We start from the raw sequence: 25,277 nt of genomic DNA, 5'->3' as shown, positions 1-25,277 counted from the left end.
TTCAAAGCAATCCCGCTTAAATTTCCAATTGCAAGGGACACAGAATAGTCAAAACAATCTTGAAAAATAAGACCACAATTGGAGGACTCACATTTCCCAATTTCAAAACTTTAAGTCCACAGTAATCAAGAAAATGTGGCACTGGCATACAGATAGAAATATACACCAATGGAAGAGAATTGAGAGTCCAGAAATAAGCCCATACATTTATGATCAACTGCATTTTGATGAGAACGCCAAGAAGATTCAGTGGGGGAAAGAATAGTCTTTTTTACAAATGGTCAGGAACATAAATGCATATGTACTTCTTTCTCACACTATAGACCAAAGTTAATACCAGATGGATCAAAGACCTAATATAAGAGTTAAAACTATAAAACTCTTAGAAGAAAAAATAACTAAGTAAAACTCTTAGAAGAAACACAATACCTACAAGACCTGATGTTAGTCAGTGGGTTTTTAGATAGCAGTAAAATGGGGTTTTAGATATGAATAACAAAAACAGAGGCGTCTGGGTGGCTCAGTCGGTTAAGTATCTGACTTTGGCTCAGCTCATGATCTCATGCTTTGTGAATTCGAGCCCCACATCGGGCTCTGTGCTGACAGCTCAGAGCCTGGAGCCTGGTTCGGATTCTGTGTGTCCCTCTCTCTCTGACCCTCCCCTGTTTGCCCTCTGTGTCTCTGCTTCTCAAAAATAAATAAATATTTTTAAAAAATAGGTGAATTTTTACTTCCAACCCACTAGAATGTCTATAATAATACTTAAAAAAAAAAGGGCACTAGCAAGTATTGGCAAGGATGTGGGGACATTGAAATACTCATATGTTGCTAGTGGGGATGTAAAATGGTGAAGCTTCTGTGGAAAACATCTTGGCAGTTCCTCAAAATTGTAAATATAGAATTATCATATGACACAGCAATTCTGCTCCTAAATATATACCTGAGGGAATGAAAACAGGTATTCACAGAAAAACTTGCATACAAATGTTCGTAGCAGCATTATTCACAATAGCCAAAAAGTAGAAACAATCCAAATGTCTATCAGCTGATGAATAGATAAACAAAATTTGGTATATATACACAGTGGAATATTATTTGGCCACAAAGAAAAGTAAAGTATGGATCCATGCTACAACATACGTGAACTTTGAAAACCTTATGTTAAATGAAAGAAGCCAGACACAAAAAGCCACAGACTGTATGATTCTAATCATTGCATGATTCTAATATGCAGTGTCCAGAATAGGCAAATCCATGGAGACAGAGGTAGACAAGTGGTCACCAGGGCATGGGAGTAGAGGAAAATTGAAACTAAGTGGTAACAGTTACTAGAGTTCTTTTTGAGGTAGTGAAAATGTTCCGGAATTAGATCATGGCAATGTTTAGTATGTTCAAAACATAGTGAATAAACTAAAAATCACTAAAGTATACAGCTTAAAATGGTGAATTTTATGTCATCTGAAGTTAATCTCATTTTTTAAAATGCTATTTAAAAAAGAGTAGTTGCTTAAAGTGAATCTTGAAGAATAAGCAAGGAAAGGCCCTAAGAGTGGACAGTGGAGAAATAAATCCCAGGAAGAGGATATCAAATGCACAACAGCAGAAGCAATATATTAAGTTCAGGACTCCACAAATGATTACAAAAACAAACAGACAAACAAACAAACAAACCCAACCCATAAGCATCAGTTGTAGGCTAAAACAAACAAAACTTTTAAAGCATTTCTTTGTAAGTCAATACAATACTTCATTTCTTGGGTGATTAGAAGATGATTTTCTTCCCTACTGCATTTTTACCCCACTTTAATTTTTTTTTTTACATTTGAGAGAGAGAGAGAGAGAGAGAGAGAGAGAGAGAGAGAGAGAGGGAGAGGCAGAGCACAAGTGGGGGAGGGGCAGAGAGAGAGGGAGCCACAGAATCTGAAGCAGGCTGCAGGCTCTCAGCTGTCAGCACAGGGCCCGACGCGCAGCTTGAACTCACAAACCATGAATTCATGACCTGAGCCAAAGTCAGACACTTAACCGACTGAGCCACCCAGGTGCCCCATTCCGCCCCCCCCCCCAACTTTAGAAGTAACTTCATTGATCAATAAATAAAGGATGATTGTGTATCATCCCTCTGCCTGGAATGCTTTTCCACGGACTCTCCAGGCCTTTCTTATTTTCATATTTCTTATTCTTCAGGCCCAACCTAAGTGTCTTTTTCTGGAGAGGACTTTCCTAACCCCACGATTTAAGTGGATCCTACTTCTCACTTTTATTTTCCATCACTGCATTCTCTTAGTATCCTGCACAGGCAATTACGTTTACATGCAGGTTTATTGATTTTAAATTTTTATTTCCCTCCCTAGACAGTAAGCTCTGAGGAAGGGAACATGACTGTTTTATTCAGTGATATGTCTCCAGTGCTAGGACATTGCTCCGTAAATATGAGTCAAAGGCAGGAAGCCTTGATAAGTAGATCAAACCCACCAGGTTACAGGCCTAGAGTCATCTGGCATTGCCTTGTTCTGGAGCTGACACTGTCGAGCCCAGTCCACAATATCCCAGGGTTAGCTGGTCTAGGGCTTGGCTGTGGTTTAACTCTGTGCAAAATTTATAGCAATTGATAGCAAAGAAATTCACCCCTGCCAGAGTCAACACCAATAAATGCTGTGACTCATGGTTCAGTTGCATTAGTCAAGGTTGGGCAGAATGAGACTGGGAGGACATTTCTCTAAGGCAGCAGAGGATTGGGTTTTGAAGATGAGAAGCGAGCAAACCCACGCTGCTTGAGTGAAAGGCTTGTGGGAGAGGAGTTGGGGGACGAGGTTAGAGTGCAAGGTTGAAGTATAAAAGTGTGAAATCAAACTCTTGTAACAGCCCTCTGATTTAACTCTGTGTGAACTGCCTGACAGAAAGTGTGCAAAGTGTCAACCTACCCTTCTTAGGAAAGTATGATGCATTTAGTTGCAGGTCTGGTTCTCTGAATGAGATGCTGAGACAGAGTTTGTGGTACACATTATTTATAAGGAGTGACACTTGGGGATGGAAGACAGATTGACCACTGGTAGACACTGGACTGCAGTGGAGGTTTGGCAAAGCCTTGGCCGACCCAGGGCGAACTCTTGGAAGAGAAATGTCAGGCAGGGTTGCCACACATCTTGCCAAATGGCAGGCCCTTTTTACATCCCTTACCCCCATTCAGTGGCCATATGTAAACTGCTAAAATAGGGCATGACCTCAGTCAATGCAGTTCTCTGCAGCTGAGTCCCCCTGGGTGGAGCTGACAGCTGGAGACTGTTTGCTGAGCACATTCTCTGCAGGTGGGACCAAGTCCTTGCTTGAAGGGATCCACTCAACATACCACTGCCTCTACCATACAAGCCCACCTCAGTGTTGGTAGACATGTGGAACAGGGCTTCTCTCTTTCTTTGCTTTCTTTCACTGTAGACATTGTCCATAGGCTAGTTTTCCCTCATATCTTAGCCCTCAGAAATATTACCAAATTTCTTCCTCATGAAACAATAAGTAGCCAGAAGCAGGACTACTTTATCTTAACTCATGCTAAGGGTGTCACACCAGAGATTACATTTCGCTACCCCGAACTTTGGCTTGATTTTTGAGCTTTTTGATTATTGGTTTTTTGGTTTTTGGTTTTTGATTATTAAAATCACTTAGCCTTTCAAAACCGTCAACTGATAAAGAGAGGCTAATATTTCTCCATGCGTCTGGAAGCTGTTTAATTCTACCTTTCATGTTATTATCTTCAAGGAAAGAGAAATAAAAAAGGAAGGGGAAATGAACTTCATTGAAGCCCCATGTCCAGCTATTTGAGGTGACTTTTCCATATTGTATGTCATTCAATTAGAAGGAACTGCCTTTCAAAGATTGGTGCTTTCAAGGGATCAGTGACATTGTCTATCTCTTATGCCTAGGGACAAGGCATTAGTTGTGTGGATGTTAAATTCTTCTAGATACTTCAGTAGGAGATATGCAGTACAGAATTCAAGTTCATCAGGAACCTCCTTCCTCAGTGATACCCTGGGCATCCTAGGGCTAAGAAGGGCCAGCACATATAAAAAGCAGTTGTGTAATCATCTGACAGTTTCATTCAGTGACAGAGTCTTTGTTAATTGCTTATGTTCTGAATGTGCTAGAAACAGTATCCATACTTACTTCTAACCTGGGCTCTGAAGGTTAAACTAATTTGACAACTTTGAGAACAGAACTTCGCAGGTCTCTGTGACTTATATTATCTCAGAATATTATTATCCTCACTTTGCGAATGAGGAAGCAGAGTGATGAGCGAAGAATGACATCCTAAGGTTTCACAAATGGCAGGTTCAACCTTGGGGCAGATCTGTATGCCTGGCTCTAAACCTATACACTTGTAATAACATCACCCAATTTCCTACAAAGTGGTTGGGTGTATGATTTCTTTAAAAAAAATGTTTATTTATCTATTTTGAGAGAGAGAAAGAGGGAGAGAGAGAATCCCAAGCAGGCCCTGTGCTGTCACCACAGAGCCTTATGTGGGGCTCGATCTCAGGAACCATGAGATCACGACTTAAGCTTAAATCAGGAGTCAGACACTTAACTGAGCTACCCAGGTGTTCCTGATTTCTATATTTCTTTTCATTTTTACTGTTTCATGTGCATACTTATCAAACATGCTTATCCAGGGCATACTTATCAAACAGAAATAGAAACCTTATTCAGTTTATATACACAGTATTAATGTTGTGTCTTTATAGAAAGGTTAAAACTGATTCTTGCCATCTTTGAAGATATTTCCTCTGAGCAGCAAGATATTGGGTGACACCCTCTGAATTTCAAACATTTTAGCCATGGGAGACTGTTAGATCTGCTAAAGCAATTTATTAACTTCCTTCTTTACAGAACACTTTTTAAAACAAGGTAAACTGCCACAACTATTTAGTGCATCCTATTACAAATGGGGCCTTTGTTTGGTGAAGGATAAAAGGATAATTAAGTGGAGAGAAGTTTTTATTCACTGAAATGGCCACTTTGAAAGGATGGTTTAAAAAATCAACATTGCTTAAAAGGATTTATTTCCTTTCTAAATGTTTGGATGAGAAAGGGTAACATTATTTCTACTTTCAACTGGGATTCTGCTCCCACAACAGTCTTGAATGGCAATCAACCGAGCAACTGATCTTTCCTGTTCACCTTGTAAGAGAAGCCACACTCCAAGCGAAATGAAAATGAAAGTATGGCAAAAAGGTAAGTCTCAACTTCATCTTTTACTTTATGAACAGGAAACTTGGGCGTCTGAGGCATAGTACTTGAAGAGGATCCAAACACCTCCTAGTGGTATCAAGGGGCAAATCATCTAGTTGAGTCCCTGGCTTCCTCTCCTCTTCTTCCCAGGAACCACAAGATCCAGGAGACAGTGAGGACATTTACATTTCTGGGCACTGAGCAGAACCTACCCTTCAGACAGTTTCCTCAGTCGGTTAAGTGTTAGACTTCAGCGCAGGTCCTGATCTCGCAGTTCATGAGTTCCAGTTTCAGCTCTATGCTTACAGCTCGGAGCCTGGAGCCTGCTTCAGATTCTATGTCTCTGTGTGTGTGTGTCTCTCTCTCTGTCCCTGCCTTGCTCATACTCTGTCTCTCTCTCTCTCTCAAGAGTAAATAAACATTAAAAAAAAAAAACCAGTAACACCTCATTTTTTTTTTTTTTACACTTCTGTAGCTTTCCAAGCATTTTCACGTAGTGGATCACAAATTTTGGGGTTTCACAGACTAGTAAAATTACCACCCCCCAAGTTAACACCCCCCCCCAATCTAATAACAATATAGATCATCCAACTTTGTATTTTTTTCAAATAGTGATATCTGAGAGAAAAAAAAAAAACTTGCAAATTCCATCACCACCACTGATGAAAGAAAGAACATGATCTTAGCAAAAGAGCAAGGAGGTCATTTTATATATATATACCTTTAAATAGCCTAAAATGGAGTTTTTGGAAAACTCACTATACCATCTTGAAGTTTCTCCTTCTTCTACAGGGCAGTAAAAACTTTGCCTCAGATTTTCACAACCAATTTCTGAAGGAGGTGAAGCAGGTATTATGTTCCTCTTACCTGTTGAGAAATGTGTGTTAAGAGATGTGAAGTCAGAAGGTCTGGTGATGTTACATGGCTTGTCTCTAAACCTTACTTGGGGCATCAAGGCCCTAGACCTGGGCTAGAATCTTGGTTTAGACACTTAGCAGCTAGGAAAGCTTGGGACATTTTAGTAACACCTGAAGGCCCTGGAAATAGATTGAAATCAACTTGCCCTGAGGGCCTGCTTTTAATATAGGGCCAAAGGGTAGATGAGGTTTGGTTGGTTCAGTTACCCTTTCTTGGCTCACCTGCAGATTAGAGTGGACTCCTCAAGGCCAAGGCTGCTCAGTGCTTTTCCTGGATTTCCCAGATTACAACCATGGACTGGGTTGCTCAGCCAGAAGAATCCAATTTGTATCTCTTACTTTCCCTGTGGCTTTGAGGTTGCTGAGAAACACTTAGAATGTGAGTAGGTATTGCTCTTCAGAGACTGGCCCTCTTGGAAAGTCTATGAGCTCCCTAGTATTTCTTTAATGACTTCTTTTTCTTCTTAAAAAAAATACCAGGGAAAATAAAAGAAGAATAGACAGGGATGTTCTTTCTTCTGAAAATCTAAAACTGCATCCCTGTATGTCTGGGTAGACTTGGGATACAAATTTAATGGGCATTAGGTAAGCCAGCTTCTACCTTCCCCAACTGTGTGGATTTTTTTTTTTTTTTTTTTTTTTTTTTTTGGCTGGGAATACATTGCTTGAACCTAATGTAAACAATAACCTGAAAATTCTTGGGAGGTTCATGTGTGTGCTTGGCCAAAAAGAACGTAATCTCTTTCATTCTTTCTTTACTTTTATGACCACTGATTGTATGGAGGAAAAAGGAGCAGAGGTTGTAGTAGAGTGGGGATAGTGACAACACTAATTTTCTCTTCTCAGTTTTTCCCTCTTCTCTCAAACTGGTTTTCCTTCCTTTTATTAGTTTAGATGATTTTACTGATGAGAAAATGGATGCACAGAGAGAATAGGGAAATTGCCCAAGATTACAGAGATTATGGTAAAATGTGATCTGAATTCTGGCTTCTAGCTTTCTATACAATTTTGTTGCCAGTTTTACGGATTTACCAGAAAAAGGTTATAAGGAGAGAATACTGGAAAATATTTCCTTTGAGTAAAGATTAAGAGAAAATTCCTTTCCTACTTTCTGTGTGAATGAGTGGGCGTGCCTAGAACCTTAACTAGGAAAACCATCATTGTTACATACTACACTAACTAGTAACCCTAAAAAGAACTTTTTTGTGACCTTTTAAGAGGGAATTGTCATGAAAAATGAGATGTTTTCAGAGTACCGGTACTCTTTATTGCTGCTCACAGATTTATCGATATTAATGAGTTCTGAGAACCAAAACTGTGTCTCACTTCTGCTTCAGAGATTTACAACAAACGAGGCAGTCTCACAGGGAATTAAACTTAGAGGGACGCGTGTCCACAGCACATAGCAAAGACACCAAGAACTCTTCCTTGAATCTATGTGTTGCCATGGAAATAGAGAACCAGACTGATGCCCTGATTTCTTATCTCTAGACACAATCCTTGCACACAGGGCATGCAAACACAAAGCCATACAAAGGGATGAGCATATTTTCTTATTAAATGATACTGGTTCATATTGATTAAGTCCATGAAAAACCTTTTGGCTTTGACATTTTTTGCGACTAGTTTATCTTTCCAGCTAGTGAAAAAGTGGCAAAGAGGTATCACAGATCTTTATTATTAATGATGTTGATAAATAACAGGTGCAGTATTAAGAGGCCTCATACTATATGGCTGTGCCTCTAGCCACTTATTGCATGATTCGAGAATTCTCCTGCCCAGTCAAACTATTATTTTGGGGGAGTATTATATTAGCAATATTCCTTCATTTTAGGAAATTTTGAAAACCCCCAAAAGAGAAAAGAAAACCACTTGGAATCCTACCATTCAGAACTCTATTACTATAGTTCTGGTATAGTTTTTTTTCCAGTTTTCATTACATGCATATATTATGAAATAAACTAGACACATGCGTGTGTATGTTTATGATTGGAATCACACTATATTTCCCCAACTCCTCTAAACTTGTTCAATGCCATATGCTTGGTTGAAATACTCTACTATCTAAGAATAGTTGCCTCTTTCCCGAAGAAGGGTGTGCTTAGAAAACACACAAAGAGGGTGGGTATCAGAATACTCTTCCCTTGAAACAGTTCTGGCTATTTTCTCATTATATCTATAAACATTTGTGGGGAGCCCCAATTCAGTACATGGATAAAAGACAGGCCCAATTATAACCTAGAAAAAACACAGAAAACTTTGTGTGCTACTTAGATCTGGCTGAAATAATATGGCTTATATTTTATTGAAAAATTACCAAATTATTGTGATACAAAAAAAAAAAAAACTCTAACATTTCTTTCTTTTTTATTCTAATAAGGTGTGTTAAAATGATGTCAGAGGAGAAAAGAATTTGAATCCTCATGAGGATTCAACCAAATGTAGGAGAAAATGGCATGGAATTTGATTCAGACGGACCCAGATTTAAATAACCACACTACCACTTGATATCACTGAGACCTTGAATCTTACTTTCCTGTTCTCAAAAATGAGGATATAAATACCCCGTTAGAGTGTTGTTGGGAGAATTAAATGAGATTATGTATGTAAAGCTATTAGTAAAGTGTCTAGCTCCAATGGGGCACTCCATGTTGACAGTTGCTATGATTATTTTTTAAACATTTTTTTAACATTTATTCATGTTTGAGAGTCAGAGAAAGAGCACAAGTGGGGAAAGGGCAAAGAAAGAAAGGGAGATAACAGGATCTAAAGCAGGCTCCAGTCTCTGAGCTGCCCCATGCGGAGCTCAAACTCACGAACCATGAGATCATGACCTGAGCCGAGGTCAGTTGCTTAACTGACTGAGCCACCCAGATGCCCTGACAGTTGCTATTATTATTATTATTATTATTATTATTATTGAGTTGTGAAAGCATTAACACAAATGTTTCATGCTCAAGCCCATGTACTATGCTATGAATTTAGCAGTATCCATTAACTTTAATATTCCCTTCATGGCTTGTTTTGAAACTAATAAAAACAAATGCTATTACTGTGTATAAGAGTCGATGAACTGTCACTAAGACTAACACACAATCACAGAAGAAGAGCATCAGGTTATAAAAATTATTGAGGTACATTGGGTCTGATGCAATTTATGAAATACCACAGATACAACCATTTTGTGGAGGAAATATGATTTACATTCCTTGTGTAATGAGGCATTTCACTAAGAGACACAACTAGACATGACTGACTGCTTTGACTTCAGAAGGCAGTCTGTGCTAAGCCCTCCTCCATCAGGACTAATATACCCTACCTGCTAATGTTGCTGCTGGCAATCATCTCCTTCTAGAGGGTTCCACAAAGGATGAGTCTGCACATGGCTTGTACATTTCACACTTGATCTTAGCCAAAAGGCCGAGAATCAATGGCTTGTACATTTCAAATGTTGCTTTTCTCTCTTGAGAAGAGGGAGTGTCCATTTTCATTTTTTCAGTTTAAAATGAATATACTCCGTTTTCCTTTGTTTTCAATGTTTTCTCTAAATAGGTAGATGCTCTCCAGGGCACTTAATGTTTCCTACTCTCCTGATTGGTCAGACTCACATATCTAATGGTGCTTCCACCATATATCATAGCTGTCATATTTGTGCGGTCAACTCCAGCACGTTTTTCTCATTGCTATTTTAGCTGAAAGGGTGATTTAGTTTATGACCTGCACTCCTGAAATTAAGCCTGAATGTTATAGAGAATCACATGTCCATAGAAAAAGAATCAGGAGAATATACTGGACATTAGGTTCAGTACTGTGTGCATTATATCCATCCGATGTCTTTAGTACTATAAGCTGAGAAATCCTAGCTACAGTCTGCAAGCAGCAACTAAGTTAAAATGATTTATTCTTTTGGTGACAGGCAAGAAATTGTCCCATCAGATTAATTTTTTCCTCAACAATCAGCCACCACTATGTTACCAACTCTGTCATGAGCTGAATGCTTATTGGCCATTACACATTTTGGATGTGAGGCATGATCAATAAATGGTAGAAAAGAAATAGCCTTTGTTCATAAGAGTTTCTGGCTGCTTTCAGAATTTAATTTCATAACCCAATTGAGGAACAACCAGAAAGTTATAAATAGAATCCTAAGGGAATGTAACAATCCTTAAACCCACAGATCAGCGAAAAGTATACTGTGGTTTTTAAAATCCTCAGACAGAACATCCCTTGGAAATCTGACCTAGTAACTAGCAACCAAATGTAACCCCCTCCAATATTAGTATAATTCCCTTCATTCTTTCTTTTATTGGTCACCGAGGGGTGCCTAAATTTGGTCTGGTCACCAGAACTGGGGAACAGAGGGGCTTGAAGCTATGGTGATTCTGATCAACCAGCCACCAGGGAAAACAAGGACAGAAGCTTTTACCAGTGCAGTCTCCCCATTTGCTGCCTTTTCTGTAGGTGCATTTTCCTTTTCTTCCTTAGTATCTGAACCTTACTTTTTGTGAAGATGCAATCTACCCAAAGGAGTGGCTATTTCCCAATATCTTTTGTAACTAATAGTGACCATGTGATTAAGCTCTGACCAATGAGATGCTACTATAAGTGTTGCCTGGGACTTTTTGGAAGACCGTTTACTTGGAATGGACTTGGTCAGCAGGTATTTCTTCTGCCCTTTTACCTTTCCTATTTCTTATGCCCTTAAGTGATCAATAATGATTGGTGCTTCAACTGCCTTCTGGATCTAGGAAGCAACCTTCAGATTGGAAGCCAGCACTTGGGTAGAGGGAGGGACAACATGAAGATGCCTTGGCCCATGATGGGCTATGAAACTGCCTCACCAGACCTTTTATGTGAGAAAGGAACAACTTCCATCTTGCTTAAACTAATCTTGTGTTTTCTCGTATGGGCAGTTGAATCTAGCCTAATATAGCCATAAAAGTGTCAGACACTCTTGTGTATGAACTCCCTTTAAGAGGAGAACAGAGCCTTTTTTATTTTTTATTATGTTTTCTATTTTATGAGACAAGAGATTTAAATGCCAACACTTTCTGGAGTTCCTTTTAAATCATTTAAAGTACAATGACTATTAGCAATTCCTTACCTGAGGTCAGATTTTGAGGTGGAACCCAGGGAGTTTGAGATGCCTGTGGGGAGTGTGAAGAGGAAGAATGGGCAGGAAGAACAGAAAATGACTTGCAAAGGGGGTTGAAGATGCTTTGCCTCTGTCACATTTTCATCTTGTACAGTCCTCCTGACTCCTGACAGATCTGGGGCCTCATACCTTGCCCTGCAGACCCTAGAGGACATGGAAGAGGGAAGTGCATGCATCTGAGTAGCCCTGAGGCACCCTGAAAGCCTGGCCTTCCAGGCAGCAATAGCAGCAGTGGTAAAAGACTGCCATTCTGCTTATTGCCTACCTGCCAAATACTGGGCATTTACCTGCATTGTTCCATGAACCTCTCCAACGTAGGGTATTAGCCTTATTTTGCAGATGTGCAAACTGAGGCTCAGGGAGATTAAGCATCTTGCCCAGGGTCATTATCTGAGACTCCAGTAAAGGGAACAACTGTCTCAGTCTTCCCAGAACTGAGGGGTTTCCTGAGATGAAAGACTTTCAGGAGAGGACCAGGCAACTGGGACAGTTGGTCACTCTGGCCCATCTGACTGCAAAGCTGTTTTATACCATCTGTAAGCCCCAACAAAGCACACACCTCAGATTTCCTCAAAAGCTGGTTCTAGCATCCTAAAATGCTCAACTTTGACCTCTGGCTTGGGAATGTGCTCCCCTTTCTGAAAGTAGGCCCTGTAGTGGACCTCGTAGGACTGTGTGATGGAACTGAAGTGTCCTCTGTGCTGTCTTACCATTCCAGGCAAGGAACGCCAACTCCACACACCCAGTAGCTAACACCTGATAGAGCCCTGTGTTGTACAAGGAGCAGAGCCCTGTCCTGCATGGGGCAGAGCCCAGGTCCTTGTCCTACTGTGTTGAAATGTTCTCCAAATCCTTTGCCCTCCTTGTCCTCCAGATGTAACTGTTTAAAAAACTATTACAGTACCTTTAGATTTTTCCTATTAAAATACTTTTTCCAGAGTTTTAAAAGCACTATTATTTGTCTGCCTGAAGATGCAAAAGCTACAAATTTAAGATGAGTAACTTCCAGGTTCTATCCCTTTCTATTTAAGCTTATCTCTTACTAAATGACACCAATGGGATTCTGTGTGTCTCAACTTAAATAAACCCAAATAATGGCCATCTAGGGTAAGGGTTCCTGGCTTGGGGTTTCTGGACAGAATTCAGGGATACATGAACCTCCCTGAAATTCTGTGCCCTCGTGGTGTGTGTGTGTGTGTGTGTGTGTGTGTGTGTGTGTCTGCACACATGCACTTTTTTATAGGGTGGAGGGTCTGCAGCTTTCACCATATCCTCAGGGGAGTCTGTGAACAATAGCTGAGAAGCAGTGGTGAATTAACTTGGAAGAATTTTTACCCTTTGTAAAAGGTGTCTTTGTTTTATGAAATGATTCACAGTAGCAACTAATCCCAGTGTATTAGCCTATGATTCAGGCTATGGCCTTGATGCATCAAAGGAAGAAGGCAGAGAGCCATAAAGAACGAGTGGTCAAGGCTGTGGCAGGGAAGTGAGGCTAAAAGCTCCATCAATTTGGTACCACTCCCGTGGCAACAGAACCAGAATCCTCAGACCCAGAGGAAAGAGCCATGGGGCCCCTGGGGTCCAGAGCCAACTGCCAAAGACTTTTTTTACTTTCTTTGCCACTAACATAGCTGTAGATGGTTGGTTTCTTATTTTTGGTGCTTTCTTTTATATTTTTGCTTGTTTGCTTTTTGAAAAGTGTAACTTCTCTCATAAATACATGAATTCAGCAAACATCTATTGAGTATTGTAGTCCAGTGTCTGAAAGCTTCGACCTCAGTCTTGGGTTTGTCACCCAGCTCCATACTTCATAGCTATGTGACTCTGGGGAAGTGGCATGGCCTCAGTGGCATGGACCCTGTTCTCTGTCTCTCTCTTTCCCAGTAAATTCTGGAAGCAGCGACCTTTAAATAATAGGGCCACTGATAATCTGGTTGTCTCCTCATGACCACGGTCCTTCGGCCAGCCCTCCCAGGCTCCCTGCCCTACCTGCCTGGCATCCTGAATAATGCAGGGTCCATCAGTGCGAGGATCACCTAGCACAGCCTCACACTACCCTTTCCTGTTTGTTTCATTTTCCACGATGCCCATTTGCCCCACTGGTGAGGCAATCTGTGTAGCGTTCACTGTAAGATGAGTGCTGTCTACAGCAATAGGAGAGACGGTTATTGCAGAATAAGGAGAGATGAAGAGGTGGGAACTTCTGAAGGACTATGGATGACATTGTTTGCTTCAGCCTGCTCCAAGTACGCTGAAGGCCACTGCTGGGGCCTCCCCAGTGCACAGGCTTATGCTTGTGAGTTGGGTTTTTTTTTTTTTTTTTTTTTGAACTAAAAATCAAAAGCCAAGCCTGTGATCCTTCTTAATGAGGGTGAGGTATTTTCACCTCACAAGCTCAGGGTGGAACATTAGGAGCTGATCGTTTCCTTTTCATGGTTAAAACATATATATATATTTTTTTTTTCTTTTTTTTTTTTTTTTCAGGTTCAGAAGAAAAAAAAAAAAGAACTGAGTAAGAGGGATGGCCTGAGGCCCATTGGCACAAGCTGGGCCTGTGGCTAATAGTCTGACAGGAGGCTAATGGTCCACGGGCATACTGTTTGGATTTTCCCAGAATCTTTGGACTCAGATTCAGATTTATCTGCCTGAACAGTTTCCCCTTCCCCCACAGAGAATGAATCATTTCCTCCTCTCATATCCTGCCAGACATTTCAAACCATGCCTCCTATTCTTGGTTAAGTGCCCAAACTGAACACACGGTGATGAAAAAGCAACTGATGGAAAACAGTTTTTCATTCTCATTTACAAGCCTCTTGAAATAAGCTTTTTGGAAGAAGCTTGCGGGCATGATACCCTGTCCCAGCTGGATGCTCTTGGTGAAAACTCATTGTCAATGCTGCACCGCTACAGCAGGTTGTACATCACAGAGCCTCAGGAGACAAGGGAACCCGATTCATTTCCCTGAAACAGTCTGAGAAGGTGGGCCTCTGCCAATGTCAGATACTTCATCCAGAGGGAAGTGAAAAATCACTCAAGATAAAATGATGAGCTTCTGCTGCCATCTGGTGGAGTTCTCACCTTTAATAATTGTTCATTAAAGAGTCCCTTGACAGAGGCGACTGTATAGGGCAGTGGTTCTCAAAGTGAGTTCCTTGGACTAGCCGTCCTGGTCTTACCTACCATTTACTATCAAGGAATTTGGTGAGTTACTTAACCTTTCCAAACCTAGCTTCCTTGGTGATAAAATCTCTAACTCCGAGCACTGTGAGGATTAATACAGAAAGGTAGATAACGTGAGCAGTAATAATCAAAATATAAGGTAGCTAGCATTAAATTTAAGGATGTCTGGTTATGAAAAATGTAAAACCTTTCTTTGAAAGACCTTTGTGAATCCCTAAATAAAAGAGTTGGTTGGAAAAACAGAATCTCAGACTCTACTCTAGACCGACCGATTGAGATGGACATTCTAACAGGAGCTCCAGATCATTTGTATAGACATTAAAGTTTGAAAAGCACTGCTTTTCAAGTTTTCCCCGGAGAGATTAATGATTATTCTTATTTTATTCCTACTTTGTGCCTGTAAACATCCTTACATTATCTCCTTAAAAAAAAAAAGCTGTCATCACAGACACCCAGCACAAGAAACATCACAAAGCGGATGTTAAGAGCACTGGACTTGGGGTCGGACAGCACTTATTTTATATTCCATCTCTACTACTAAAGACATATGGTGAACCTTTTTGAGCCTTGGTTTTCTTAGTTGTGAAATAATCATGAAAATATCTAACTCACAGCACTGTGAGGATTTAAACAGAAAATGTACAGTAGTAATAAAAAAATATAAGGTGCCTACTATTAAAACTAACAAAAGATGTGCATTTATGAAAAAAAGTATAAAATTTCATTGAAAGACATTCAAGAATACTTAAAGAGAAAGATGAAACCATGTTCAAGGATAGGAAGACTCAATAATGTAAAGCTGTCAGACCTCTTCAAATTAATCTCTACTAATGCAATTCAAATTACAACCTCAACTGGGCTCTTTGTTGAACTTGACAGGCTGACTCTAAAATTCATGCAAAAAAAAAAAGGACTAAAAATAGCTAGACAACCTGAAAGAGAAGAATCAGATGAGAGAGTCACTGTACCACATATCAAGATTTAATATAAAACTAACAGTGAAAGCAGTATGGTGTGACACATGGATAGATGTTAACTAGCCTTAGTTTGGTAATCATTTATCAATATATACAAATCATTATGTTGTACATCTAACACCAATATAATGTTACATGTCACTTATACCCCAATAAAACAATTTTTTTAAAAAAGGAATAATGAGAATAAAATAATCATATTTTACAACAATCAGCTTGAGTGTTATGATACCAACTGAAGAACCCAGTAGGGACTCTCCTTTATTCTCAGTGTGGCTGAAAACCAGCCAAGAACCCATGGAGGACAACTGGCATAACCCTATAAAGTTAAAAGCATGACCTTATAAAGCCACCAATCCCATTCCTATGCATTTGTCCTGGAAATGATTTAGAACAAGTGCCCAAGGAGACATTTCCAAGAACTTTATGAAGCTCTCCTTGTAAAAGCAAAAGTGTGGAAACAACCAGAAGTACACTAACACAGGAGGATAAATGAATACATTTTCTCATGGTACTGAATGCCATATAGCAGTTAAAACAAATGGATTAGAGCTGCAAATGATAGCACACACCTCGGAAGCACAATGTTAGGCAAATAATAAAAAGAAAGCAAAGCAATTGTCAAATATATGAACCATATGTTATTTATAAAATTTTCAAACCTGCAAAATATTAGTAAATTGTTTCTGTATCTGTTCATAGGAACTAAGAAACAATATAGGCATCTTAATAAATATCAAATTTAGGCTCATAGCTCCTCCTGTAAAGGGAGAGATGATGGCATTCCAATAAGGACCCAAGGTTTCAATAGGATCTGTAATGTTTAATAATACAAGGTCAGTGGTAGATATATATATATATATATATATATATATATATATATATATATATATATTTCTGGAATTCTTACATGCATGAAACAATTCAGAAAGGAAGATAATGTACAAAAGGGAGTGGCTAGTATTAACATATGGCTGTGATTATAATAAAATTTTTTTTTAATGTTTATTTACTCTTGAGAGAGAGTAAGAGAGAGACAGAACATGAGAAGGTGAGGGGCAAAGGGAGGGAGAGACACAGCATCTGAAGCAGGCTCCAGTCTCTGAGCTGTCAGCACAGAGCCTAATGCCAGCTCAAACCCATGACCCACGAGATCATGACCCGAGACTAAGTCAGATGCTCAACCGACTGAGCCACCCAGGCACCCCCATATGGCTGTGATTACTAGAGAGGAGTGAAATCCTTCCAAATAAATGATTCTGATATTAAATATTTATCTCTGGGAGGAAAATTCTTAAAATACTGCACTTTGAAAGATTTCCTACATCAGCTTAAATCTATTTTTTTTAATCAACATGTCTACAGAGTAAATTAAACATCTAGTAACTTTTTTGGGGGGCACATATCAGTAGACTGGCCAGCAAGCTACTGTGTATGTGTGTGTGTGTGTGTGTGTGTGTGTGTGCGCGCGCGCACATGTGTGTGTGTGTGTATGACACAAAGGGGAAAATACATAGCCTTTAAAATACTTGAAATAAGGAAGAAAAAGGGGAAAGAGAAAGAGGAAGACAAAGAACAGGAGGATGAGGGAAAAAAAGATAATTATTCCAGGCTGGATAGAGATAACATGCATAATATGATAATATTGCTATTTTTATTTTTTTGTATTTATTTGAGTACACTTTATACATAATGTTACATTAGTTTCAGGTGTACAACATAGTGATTCAAGATGTGTGCATGAATAAACACACAGGAATATTATGCAGCCACAAAAAAGGATGACATTGTGGCCTTTGAGACAATGTGGATGAACCTAGGGAGCATATGCCAAGTGAAAAGAGTGATACTTCTATTTTAACAAGCACACTATTGCAAACATAAAAATGAAGGCTATCCCTTTCACAGTAGCCCCCAATGACTTTTAACATTTATCCTGGAAATGCCACCAATTAGAATATTTTTGGAACTTCTTTTACAATTACCTCTAGATTATATAGCACTCTAGTTTGAGTTTCTATAAATAGGATGCTATTTTGGAGGAAAATTTGTTTTGGGAGAAGAGCCAAGAATAGTGGCCAAATCAGATGATATGACTTTTGGTCAATAACTAGATATGAGCATATAGTAGTACTTCTCTTTGTTTTTCATACCACAAAATGGTATTTGAATGGCACACTGGCATAAAATGGACATGGCTGTTTATGACCAGTGTGGGTAACCTGGCGGGGTGGGGGTTGGTCCTCTTAGCTGCCATAATCTCTGTCCAGCCACCCTGGGAACTGAAGGAATCAGCATCTCTACATACTTATAACTAATGATCGCATACAACTTTGCCTCAGACACTGACTGAAAAGCTTTCTAACACAGGGCAACTGATCTTCCTCACATCCTGCTCCATGACTCCGTGTGGAGTCACTCCACCAATACTATTTCCTCTAACTAGGCATATAAATTTGCTAGATCCTCAAAGTTAGCTTGGGGTCACTTGATTGGATTTTGGCCAGTGACATATGGAAGCCCCTTCCAGTCCTGATCACAGATCTCCTGGACAGTTGTCCATGCTCTTCTTAGCCCATAACCAAGCATTCCAAGATGGCAGATTCACACAATGGAAAGGGCCTTAATTCCTGGATCACTATTTGGAGCAGAGTCTGCATGAAAGCTCCCTGACTTACACTGGAATATGATGAGTGAAAAATAAGCTTTTGTAACATTAAGCTAATGAGATTTTGGAATATTTTGGTCACGCAACATAGCCTAATGCATTGTGACTAATGCAGAGGCAATTCTAAAGAACAAATTCCAAAACTTTTCTAAGCAATGGAACCAGTGTCATAAACATTGATTGTCAAGTATATTAGTGCTGGAAGTTTTACTTAAAATGTGGTATTATCATTTCAGAGTCACACGATGCAGTGTTGCATGGTAAAGTATGCATGTTCTGAGAGCTACATTTCTTCTGAAAGAGCTGGACCTTGAGGTCAGGTTACAATTTGGGTAAGAAAGACAAGGGAGGGCATTCCACATAGAAGGGAAGTGAAAGCACATGAAGAAAAGTATCTGAGTGAGTGCAGGGGAGACAGAAGCAGCTCATTAAAAGGAGGAAAAAATACTCCCCTACACAAAACAATTAAAAACAGATCATGTAATCATCTCCTGGTTTTGATGAATATAGATTCCGGTATATGTCCACGTACTCCAAAATTCTGAAAGTATTTCAAACTGTTAATCAAAGCAAAGAGGCTTCTGGAAGTCACAATACCAAGAGCTAATGTTTACTAACTATTTATCATGTTCCAGGATGTAAGCTCAGTGCTTTAAACTGGGACACATTTCATTAGTATTCCCTGGGAGCTTGTTGGAAATGCCAAATGTCAGACCCTGCCTCAGACATACTGGATCAGTCTCCGAATTCTAACAAGGTCCTTGGGTGATTTCTATACATGTTCAGGGTTTTTTTTTTAACTTTTTAAGAAATGTTTATTTATTTTTTACAGAGAGAGAGAATGAGTGAGGGAGGGGCAGAGAGAGAGGGAGGCACAGAATCCAAAGCAGGCTCCAGGCTCTGAGTTCTCAGCACAGAGCCCGATGCGGGGCTCGAACTCAAAGACCATGAGATCATGACCTGAGCCAAAGTCAGACGCTCAACCGACAGAGCCACCCAGGAGCCCACATGTTCAGGTTTGAAAGCACTGCTTTGAATGCTTTGTTACAAAACCTGCAAAAAGGTTGATTCCATTCATCCTACTTCAAATATCTGCAAGTATTTCACACCATAATTAAAAGCAAAGTACTTCTAGAAGTCATAATACCAGAAGGTAGTATTTTTAAAGTATTTTACATGTTCCTCAAAAAGTCTATGAGGCAAGCACAGGTGTTTTTCAGTAAATAGGAAATAAGGACTTCAGAGATTGTCATTTACTCCCAAATACAAGCTAGCGTAATATTATACATGGGGATGGCATTAAGCCTATGCCCAGCTAACTCCAGAATCTAAGCTTTTACATCCTACACTAGTGGTCTCTTCTTGTGCTGTGAAGAGCATCGTGGCCAGAAATTAGGTTCATCAGTGACCACAAGCCTGACGTGAAGAACATACTTAATTGGGAAGCATGGCAGAATAACCTGAGACATCTGGAAAAGCAAATGTGAAAGGAAATCTTTGCAAAGTGAACAAATGGATAAATACACATTTGCTCATATGAAACAACACACATTCAGATACAGGCAGATATACCAGTACTGATATGTAAAAATGTAATTTTAAGTGTTGTCTGAGAGCTTAAGCAAGTAAAGTCTAAAGGATAATTTTGTATTTCTTTCTGAGGGAGAATTCAGTTATATCAGTTAAAAATAAATTTAGTAAATTTATTAAGCCAGGAGATTAGAATTAGGAGTTGATTTAACATGACCCAATAGTGAATGGAATGAAAAGTGCTGTGGTCTTACTTATTGCTAACCATTTTTGTTGCTGAGGGCACCTGCTATAGTACTTTAATACAGTGCTTCTCAGATTTTAGGTTGCATCAGAACCACCTGAGAACCTTATAAAACAAGTTGCTGGGCCCCATCCCCAAAGTCAGATTCAGTAGATCTGGGGAGGGGCCCCAAGGTTTTGCATTTTTAATTTTTTTTAAGTTTATTTATTTATTTTGAGAGAGACAGAGAAAGCATGAGCAGGGGAAGAGAGAGAGGGAAGCAGAGAGAGAGAGGGAAGGAAAGAGAATCCCAAACAGCTTCCACACTGCCAGGGCAAAATAGGACACAGGGCTCAAACTCACAAACCTGTGAGATCACGACCTGAGCTGAAACCGGAAGTCCAACAATTAACCAACTGAGCCACCCAGGTGCCCCAGGTTTTGCATATCTAATAAATCTCCATGGGATACTGCTGCTGTTGATCTGGAGACTACAACTTGAGGAACACTAGGTAGTATAATGTTTTAGAGTAAGCATCAGACCCCAAGAGCTAGATTTCAGGTTGTGCACAGGTGGTATATACCTTCCCTTGGTCAAAGAAAATAAAGAAGGGTGATTGGGAGTATTCAGTTTTCTCACATTGTAGACCTTCCTCAGGGTAAAATTTCTCATTCTCTCTAAGCCAACCTTTTGCTTTTAGCTGGATTTCAAGAAAAATATGAGAAACACAAAGCTTTATAAGGTTAAGGCAGGCCTAACTTGGCTTTGTAGGGCTCTCTCCTGCCTCTCTTCTCAGCTCTGGCTTCTCTTCTTCCTCCAGGTCCTCCCTCTGTCTTAGCCCTCATCCTGGCTCTCAGCCATTCCACGAACATTTACTGCAACGGACACCAGGCACTCATGGAGGCATCTTATCTCCAGTAACTCAAAAAGTAGGTGTTATTCTTACTGTACATATGGAAAAACTGAACCCCAGAGAAGTCAAATAATTTTCCAAAAATGATGAAGCCAGTATATAGTGGAGTAGGATTCAAATTCAGGTTTACATGCTTCCAAAGCTCATTTTCCTTCTCTGCACTGCTCACATAGAGACAGTGGCAGTCTGTGTCAGCTGCCTATTAGGATCATACTGATGCCTGGGCCCTGGGTGGTGGTGGTTTTAAAAGCTCCAAGGTTATTCAAATGTGTTGCCAGTATTGAGACTCACTGCTTTATGAGTATTGGTGTGATACTTATGGTTTATTAGGTATGTGTGTTTGAGTCTGTGTGTGTGTGTGTGTGTGTGTGTATGTATATGTATACATATACAGCAAAACCTTGGATTGCGAGTAACTTGTTCTGTGAGTTTTCCGCAAGATGAGCAAACATTTCTAATAAATTTTAACTTGATAAACGAGTGATGTCTTGCAATATGAGTAGTATGTGATGCTGAATGTCACATGATCACAACTGAGCCCATGGTTCTTCTGTCTCTCTCTCTCTCACATGCATGTGCTGCAGGATTGAGGGTGATCATATCCCATTTTTAGTTCAAAGGTCCACCTGAATGTTTTCCTGGAATTCCATACTCAGTGTATTGGAAACATGAATTTACCTTTCTCTTCATTGTTCTGTCTCAATGTGTGGTATCACCATCACCTGACCCCCTCAATAGTGAGAGAGCTTGAAGTCAACCTCAGTGCCTCCTGCCTTTTTCATGCCCTCTGCCCATCACAGAAGTGTTGTCAGTTCTCTGTCTCCTAGGCCTCTTAAACCCATCTTCTGGTTCCACAGGCACCAACATAAGTTTTCACCTTCTTTTACTTGGACAGGCAGCAAGGCAGCAGCTAAGGGATACTTCTTCTCTAACCTTCTTTGCCTTTTGCTTACTGAGCCCAACCTATGAGCTGCTGACAAAGATACTTTTTTTTTTTGGTCACACATCTTTTAAAAAAATTTTTATGTTTATAGATTTTTGAGAAAGACAGAGCACAAGTGGGGAAAGGGCAGAGAGAGAGGGAGACACAATCTGAAGTAGGCTCCAGGCTCTGAGCTGTCAGCACAGTGCCCAATGCAGGGGCTCGAACTCATGAGCTGTGAGATCATGACCTGAACCGAAGTCCAACACTTGACTGACTAAGCCACCCAGGTGCCCTTTATCACACATCTTTGATGGATTGCCATTGCTACAGAATAAAATCTAAACCCCATGCATGGAAATTGAGTAGCCTACAATCTGCCTTCTATTACTTTTAGCCTAATTTCCCATCAATCCCCATTCCTTGTCCTACAGCCATCCAAATACACTTAGTGATTCAGTCCTAAAAAATGAGTCCATATTCTTTCAAGGGACCCTTTAGCATTCTTCTCCACTCCTTTTACATACTTAGAAATTTTTTCCTTCTTCAAATATTCAACACATTCAAGTCCTACAAAGGTCAGTTCCATTACTATGAACTTGATATCTTTTCCCCACAAATTTCCAATCACAATGAATCATTCCATCCTCAATACACCTCTGTCACACTGTTTAACAATTGCCATATAGTGCCTAGCATGAACATTATCTGCACATGTTTATTTTTTCCAGTTCCAAATTTCTAAAGGATTTTGAAGACCAAGACCTAGGGTTAATTGTCATCTTATTCCAGACATGATGGAGTCCATATACTATTGGGATCCCAGAACTGGAATTCTGTCTGCCTTATTCACCCTTGTATCCACAGTGCATAGCACAATGTAAGTGTTCAAAAAACATTAGTTGAGTCAGTGAGTAAATAAATGGGGGAACAAGTCAGAAACTCTATACAATCTAGATGGTATTTACTATTTTCATTTGATTTTTATAGTCATTCCTAATTTTGTACAACATTGAATCTGTCTTCAGCAGAGCTAATGTTAATTTTTATGTCAAAAGCAATAGAATATAAAACCTTCTTCAAAAATTGGAATGCTGGTCATGCTGAAGATAAGGCAGCTAAGATCCAGAGGGATATACACACACATACACAGAGCTGAGCTGTGGTATCCTACAAATTGAAGAAGCTATTTTCCTATAACAAGTGATGAGCAGGAGAGCATTTTGTAAAACCCTTTAGAGAGAAGTTTTCTTAGCAAAAGAGATGGGAAATTTTATGTGAACTAACAGTGAGAAGTGACACAGAGACTTAGATTTTCCTGTTGACAATATTGCAAGGAAGAAAAATCTCAAGTGAACTGGTGTAGGACATAGAAGCACATGAACAGAACGTGAATCATGAAAGAAGAAAAAAAAATCTCTTTCGTAAATAACTAAAACTATCCCTGGCTATGCTAAAGGTTCTTAAGTTCCTCATTGAGGACCTACTTTAAATTAATATCAGAAATTTGATAATGTCAAATTAAAATGGGATGGGCCCAAGAGGGGCCAGCTCAGAGATACTGGCTAGCTCAACAATATACCTTACCATGGGAACCACTGTCTAAGACTTCCTCTCCCTCACAAAGCACTTAGTGAGAATCACCAAGGCTCATCTCATTGACTTTCCTCTTTTGTATTTTAATGGCTGACCAAGTCTCCTTCAGAAGACATATTTTTTCTTTGGATAGTATTAATGCCCTTCAATAGTTTGTTTTTCCTGTTTCTTTTTAACCTAAAGAAACATCTTACTGGCATGTTAGCCTTAATCCAATTTAGTGTACCTTTTTTTCTCATCTCTGATAGACACAGTAGAGTGACACTGATATCCCAGGGGCCGTATCTGTGCTACCACATATTTCCCCTCCATTTGTAGTAACTGACATGACCATAAGGATGGGCACATGATGCCAGCTAGGTGGGTCATAGTTCCTCACTTCCCTTGCTACAACAATTGGTTGTAGGAGTGAGCATAAAGGGCAATCAGAGTCCTTTCTTGGGCTTTTCAGACTGAGGTAGGAGGTAAAAAGTTCTAGATCAGGATGCTGTATGTCAGGTCAGAGCTACCAGCATCCACGGTCCTAGTGGTAAGAGAGACTGAATTCAACATTCAAAGATAAGCAGACAAACAGGAGCCAGTAACAGAGTCTGTAGTTCCAGAATCCCCAGATACACCTGTGTCCTTTCTGATTATGAAAACTACTAAATTCCTCTCCCTCTCCCACAATAAAACTTTTTTCCTCTTAATTTGGTTTCATTTAAAGAGTCCCAATAAATATATGATCCATTATGCATTGATTTCAAAATTTAAATCTCATAGAAAAATTTTATTCTTTTTATGCCCCTAGTCAGCAATGTTTAGAATCAAACACAACTTAACCTCATTCATTACATTGCAACTGCATTGTCCTTCACTCTGGCCCTCAGACACACCAGACCTCTTTCTTCTCCCAGGCCTTTACGCTTGCTGATCACTCGAATGACCTTCCCCAGCTACTTTTAGACCTGGTATATTCTCAGTATTTGAGTCTCATTCAGTGCCACTTTCTCAGAAATGCCTTCCCTGACTACCTTTAACAAAGCCATCTTCTCCAATAAGCTTATTTCATGACGCTGTTTATTTCCTTGATAATATATATCGTGATGAGTATTAATCTTGTTTGTTATCCTTCTTGCTCCATAGAACACAAGCTTTATGGCAGCAGGGCCTCTCTCTAACACTCACTGCCTCATTCCCAGTGCCTGGCATGGTGCCCAGCTCATAGTAGACACTTAAACATTTGTGAAATATTAAATTAAAATGTCATTTCAATTGCTACATAGAACTATTGTTAACAGTATGACATTTGTATACTGTATACTGTATACTGACAGCTGTATACACTTTATATGCTTTTTATTCCATGGTATGCTTCAGCAATTCTCAACCATACTTTGCTCTCCTGTAAGGTTCTGAGTCAGACCATTCCTTTGGATATTCTTCCATATAGACCAGAGGGACCCTACCCGACTGTGACAGGTGGAATTCTGCTGTTCAAAATGGAGAAGACAGATCAGTAGTATTTTATCGAGAAAACTGCCTGCCATCAAGAAGAGCTTGAAGCTAAGTTCAAAGAGGATTTCAGAGGCAGCCCAAAAGACCTTGTCTAAGTGGATCATTACTGCAGTTTTTTATTAAGACACTAGGTGGCAGGTGACTATGCTCTTGGATACAAACAGGAGTAATTGGCAGGGTAATGCTCACCAAATGCTGGATAACTTTCTCTGTTGACACTAAATGTCAACAGGGATTTTAATCATTTGACAAAAGGGTGAGAATAGTGATAAGGGCTTTGGACTTGGTCTATGAAGTGTGAGACGTATTTTGAAACTTGACTTTCAGACTCACAAAGGATGTGTGCAACGTGGGAACATTAAAAAACTAATCTAGTAGAAAAAATTAACAGCAGCTCCAGAGCACCACCAAGAGTGATAACTTCTATGCAATGAAACTAAAATCACTATTTTCACTGCAATAACAGCTGTGTACA

At 39.7% G+C, this 25,277-nt stretch overlaps 2 long non-coding RNA genes across 2 annotated transcripts in view; one reads left to right on the top strand and one right to left on the bottom strand.

The window, feature by feature from the left end:
- LOC122223112 overlaps positions 1–14,813 on the top strand; it is a 45,092-nt gene extending 30,279 nt beyond the window's left edge. The window contains exons 2-3 of the long non-coding RNA XR_006204052.1: positions 5,130–5,226; positions 13,780–14,813. This is a non-coding gene — a long non-coding RNA (uncharacterized LOC122223112). The remainder of the gene's footprint in view (positions 1–5,129; positions 5,227–13,779) is intronic.
- Positions 1–25,277, bottom strand: part of LOC122223108 — a 104,746-nt gene that overhangs the window by 27,111 nt on the left and 52,358 nt on the right. The gene's annotated exons all lie outside the window — the stretch shown is intronic.

Source organism: Panthera leo, chromosome A1 (genome assembly GCF_018350215.1).
Source record: "Panthera leo isolate Ple1 chromosome A1, P.leo_Ple1_pat1.1, whole genome shotgun sequence".
Lineage (NCBI taxonomy): Eukaryota > Metazoa > Chordata > Mammalia > Carnivora > Felidae > Panthera > Panthera leo.
Note: the sequence above shows the minus strand (reverse complement) of the source record. Positions and strands in the feature narration are given on the sequence as shown.